Raw genomic sequence first — 5,700 nt, forward strand, 5'->3', positions numbered from 1 at the left:
GTCTCTCGGCATCCACCACATAGTTAATTGGTTCCCAGTTCCCTAGACTTGTGATTTTGTTAATTCTTGAGTGTGCGCTACAGCAGCTAGTTTTGTTGTACATGACTATGCACCTGATATTTGCAGTCATGCTCCATCAATTCTGTACAGCATGATATCCATGGTCCATAAGGACATAAATTGCATTACTTAATACAAATAATAGTAAAAACAACCAAACAAGCTAAAATCAACAAGAAGATTATTTTACAAGGATGGCTCTTAAACAAAGAAGAAGCTATTCAATTAGTTAAAACAATAGTATCTGAAGTTGAATTTACAAAATGTACCCTTTTCAAAGCGTTCCCTTTGAAGAAAAGGCCTGGGCTGCAACCAAGACGATGAATTTTGTGTCTCCTGAGACATAAAGGAAAGAAAAGTCTTGACATTAAAGTTAATGTGAAAAAGAATACCAAACCAGCAGAAAAAGGAGGAAGCAAGTGGAGGACAAGGACTACATGCACTGACAGCCCAAAGATGAGGGAATCATAAGTGCAACAGGGTACATGACGATGACAGTGATCACATTAGTCAAGAATGAAAGGGCATAATTTGGTGGTTATTTAATACGTTAGGTCAATGCATTGCTAAATTAACTATTTTCATTTTTATTCACCATTAAATCTTTTAATAAATACTCTTGATTAAAGAATATCTTTATATAAAATAATATATATAATACATTTATATTTTTAAAAAATTCTTAAATGTTGTATGACAGAGTCTTTATCATTTCTGCTTGTCTGGGGCAGTTTTAAAGGTATCCACAAATGAAAAATCCAACAAAGGAAATATTCACATTACATTTGTGCATACAGTTTATATACATATATAAAAACCTACCATTAGAGCAGCTTAATTATCTATCTCTAAGATCACTGATCACCTCTGTGATTCTTTTCATTTTGAACTTCACGGAAATTAGTCTATTGGATTTACAAGTCAGGTAATTTTAGGTTATTAGGCACTTATCACTCATATATTTGTTCTGTTGTTAATTAACTTTTATATGTTGTCTGTTATTCAGTCAAATATTATCATATGTCTTGCCATCATTATAAAAAGACTTTATGTGACAAAAAACTAAGTAAACCATAGATTGCATTCTTTGCTTTAAATATTTATTATACCAACCAACTGTGTTTGTATTTGCATTTACAGTAAGTTTGCATGTTTGCAGTGGTGCAAACCCAGAAGAATAAAGCACTAGTGATTTATCTTCATAGATACAAGTGAATATCCTAGGTTAGGTGAGATGATGGATGCACGAACACCTTGGGATTATATTATAGTATCACAATCCTCTAGAGCTGTGTTGGCCAATTAATTTTCCCAGTGGGTCACATGAGAAAATGGGACTGTTGTAGAGGGCCACACCAATAAGATGAACTCAGTTCTGCTCAGTCTTCATTTTATCTATTATTACTGCTATTATTAATATTATATTTTTAATCAATATGACGCCAGATGTTAAGACAAGAAGCAGTTTTCCCATAGACTTCCTTTACAACTACAACTGTTCCTGTTCCTGTGGCCCAGTCGAAGTTTTGAGCAACTTGGCTGAAGTGCTGGGATGGGGCCTTAGGAGAACACCGGATAAATTCCTCAAAATGTAATTTATTGAAGCAACTCTGTAAAGAAGAATGAGCCAAGAATCCTCCCCAATAATATGAGAGACTGGTAAAGTCATACAGGAAATATTTACTTTAAGTCATTGCTATTATAGATACAAGCTATTGTATCTACAAACTACTCAACATTTTTACACATTTTTCATAGGACTACATAGACTCCTTTGAAAATGTAGTTTTTTCACATGACTGTATGCACCACTTCCATAGTGTTTTCATCCCTGATCTAGCCGTGTAGCTGTGTAGCCACTGGGTGAGAGCTCCCGATCATATTTGTGAGTCAAGCCTCAGTCAAGCAGAAAAGAACCCATTTATTAGCTATCATCATTTTGCACACTTAGTTACAATGTACAATGACCATGAACAAACTCACAATAGAAGTTGCTTTTTTTTCTTTTAAAGGGAGCTATCTGCTCAATGGTGCTAGTTGGAAACAGAAATCATGACACATACAGTATTATTATTACATATATACATGCATACAGACAGTCATGCGTCTGCATAGACTACACACAATATTGAGGACAAAACAATCACTTGGAACTTTAATTTGTTTTTTTTCACCTTGAACTGCTTATTTACCAAGACGAGTGCAGAAATGTGGTTGATGTGGTAAATAATAAACTTTATGTTCTGTTTTATGAGATTTTATACAGGCATTTTATGAAGAGTTTGAGCCATTTTATAACATCTTTTCCTGTTAAACACAGATTACTCCTATATTACGTCAAACTGAAAATCACATATACTCACAATACTTTAGCTCACCTTGAAATTTTGATTAGGCTGATAACTGTGCAATACATTTTACCTAGTCCAATTCTGCACCAAGGTCACTTAAAGTAAACAGTGTGCATTCAGTAAAATCTTGTCTTGCTGAACGACATGATCAAAAGATGTTATTGCTTATGATTAAACATACTGATTCCCTCCTTGCCAGTATCCTAAAAAAAACTCAGCTGTTGGCTCTATCAGTCCTCTTGAAGAAAAGTCTACACTGTAAATAAGCATGCTTTCATGTCTATGTGACCTGGAGCAGATATAGCGATGTAACTGTACTTAAAATGTGATATTTTTGTGTGAGTACTATTTTATTCTACAAATTTACAGATTGTCATTTCAGAAATGTTGTTTTCCATTGATTACATTTTTATCAACTCAACCGAAACCTACAAACATAAACACCATATGCTCATGCAGATTTTCAAACGTATTAAGGGAAAGGCTTCTGGAATGGAAGTACATGGTTAGAATAGCAACTTATTGTATTGTATATCAAACTCAAAAATAGGCTAAAATACACTTAAACAAATATACAGTTATAGCATAGTATGACCTAGGTCACTTTGTTTTGATTTGGTTCCTTATTTATTTGTTTAGGCCATCCTGAATGACTTGAGGTATTATCCCCTTTGCCACTACATCGATTTTATGTGTACTTTTCTGTGTTGGAGTCATATGTTAAAGTTACATTTTGGCCAGAAATTAATAAAGCTGTTGGAGTCTGGTACTTTAGTGTAGGACAGTGTGCCCAGAATTTTAAGTTCAGCTGTGGTCTTGAGAATCAGTATCTTGGTAATGTTTGGATCAATATGTTTGCTTTTTGCAGATGATGCTGTCTTTCTGACTTTAGTGGAATTTTTACTAAAGCATTTCGGAGCTCAGTATGATGAACTTGGAGTGAATGCCAGATCCTTGGGATTTTTTAAGCTAGCTGCAGACCTTTGCTCCCATTCACCCATAAGAGCATAAAGCCCTGGCTTGCAATTGGTGTTCAAGCAAATCCAAATATGTCTTGTACAGTTGCAGTGAGACTCTAAAGACATCAGTGAAGCTCACACTGGACTTCCCTTTGTCCACTGAGGTAGCCTACTTTAATGTCAAGAGAAAAGGGCTTTGTTTCTACAAATTTGAGGACACTAAATTATTAAGGTGTTATCTTATTAAATATGCCCCAGACCACTAGCATTCAGGAGTATTGAGCTGAGAACCCCACTGTAGAAAAAGGTGACTTTTCCAAAACGATCCAAGTAGATGTGTTCTGTCTACATTTGGCTAACCAAAGTCTCAATGGGCTTCTTGGTCCTTGATGAATTTATGAATGGATGGAGTTAAGTAGTTGGAAGCTTATTGATGGTGACTATTATTTAAGTTTGTGTTTTTAAAAGCACTCAGTTTTATGAAGATTTCATTCCAATTTGATTACATTTACTAAAGGAAATCAAAAAGGTGTAATAAATTTCTATTTTGTGGCACTCGAAGACTTGGCCGTTACAGATTAATAAACATGTTTTCTGTCAAATACGATTGTTTGTGAACTGCAAGGACTCTTAAAATAGCAGATACAGATATCCCTCAGAAAATGTTGATGTTCCTGGAGTCTTAATTATTGTTTGGTTGATGATGAGATTTAACAGCAAGGAAGTGTCTATCAAGTGCAACTATCAAGAGCTATAACACATTTTACAATTTCCAAACCAAAAAATTTCTATTTTTGTTACAGTACTTTTTTTTTTTTTTGCTTCTCTTAAGCTTCGAACTAAGGCGCGTAAAGTCTCAAGAGTGCAAAAGAGATGTCTGCACACATTGTCTTTGCAGTGCCATGTCTTTGGCAAGGGGGCATCCACAGTTTACAAGGCTTGCCTTCAATTTTACTCATCAAACAATGGTTGTGTACACAGCCCATTCAAGGCAGGGAAAATGCAACAGAACGTGACAAGAACATCAAGCATTTGGCCATCTGGGGAGGAAGATTGCCAAATAATCGCTCCTTAGTGATCATGGAACAGTTATTCTTATTCGTGCCTGTCACACCTTAAAAATAGTGGATGAAAGAGAAATATGTGTGAGCACTAATCTCACCATGTGTTTCAATGACACTGGTAGGAATCTCGTGTTGGGAAACATGCAATGTTCAATAGGGAGTTGAAAAAGCTATAAATTGAAAGAAGCTAATTTTTAAACTCCTCCTCCAAGCCTTTACATCCATACAATTTATTTTTCACTTCCTTTTGTTGCCACCAAGGCGAGTCTTTTTTGTGACCTTACAAAGATTCAGCATTAACCCTGAAATCTCTAAAAATGTATTTGAAATAAATTCAGTGACCTTCACAATGCAAAGGCAAACATGATGTCAAGCCCATCCCAATGTCAGTTGATGTGCTAAACAAATGTTGCATATCTTTATTAATGAGTCCTCAGTGAGTACTACAGAAGAGGTTAAAATTTCAACATGTTAATCTTTAGTTATTTTTATAAAAAGCAATTTTTTTCTTGCAGTTGTATCATCATCAACATTGTGCACTGTATTTTTTTTTTCAATCAAGGATTTTTCACAACTAGTGTGCAAAGAAATTAATGACTGCACAAATGTGCATGAATTTACACTGGGACTGCATACTGCCGACTGTACAGTATACAGCCAAGCAAACCACTCTCGTCTGACAGCGTTGCCCCGGGCTCTGTTTCACAGTAGACAGATGGAAGGAAACATCACCACAGCATGTACAATCGCCTTCATCAAACACACAAAGGGTGTTTTAACAGTCAGTTACTTCTTGAGAAAGGGAAAGCTTTCCAGGAAGCAGGAATTATATAGTTTATGCATCCATCTTAAAACGAGAAACATTTTCATACTGATCTGTTGACGTTCTGCAGGTACTGTTGAGCATTTGTAATTGGTGTGTTTATTTTCAGCAAAAAATTGACAGTTGAAAGTGAATAGGTGAAGCATGTTGCGCTACAAATTGATCTAGCACCATACTATGAAAAAAGCAGACGTATGATGTTGAAACAAAGCAGAGGTGCAAAACACTAGGAGTCTTTCATTAATAATGTAAACACAAAGTCATGTCAGTGTATGTTGTCATTAACTGACACACTTCCCACCTGTTCTTTATCATATGATAAGCCCTTTTAGTTAAATCTATTTATAACCTGGAATACAGATCTTATTACTGCCATGTGGTAAATAGGTGGCTCATAAATAATAAATAAGCACGACAAATTTCCTTTTAAAAAGCATTTTTTT

The sequence above is a fragment of the Pundamilia nyererei genome, unplaced genomic scaffold (assembly GCF_000239375.1).
Source record: "Pundamilia nyererei isolate P.nyererei 1_Seehausen unplaced genomic scaffold, PunNye1.0 scaffold00008, whole genome shotgun sequence".
Taxonomy (NCBI): Eukaryota; Metazoa; Chordata; class Actinopteri; order Cichliformes; family Cichlidae; genus Pundamilia; species Pundamilia nyererei.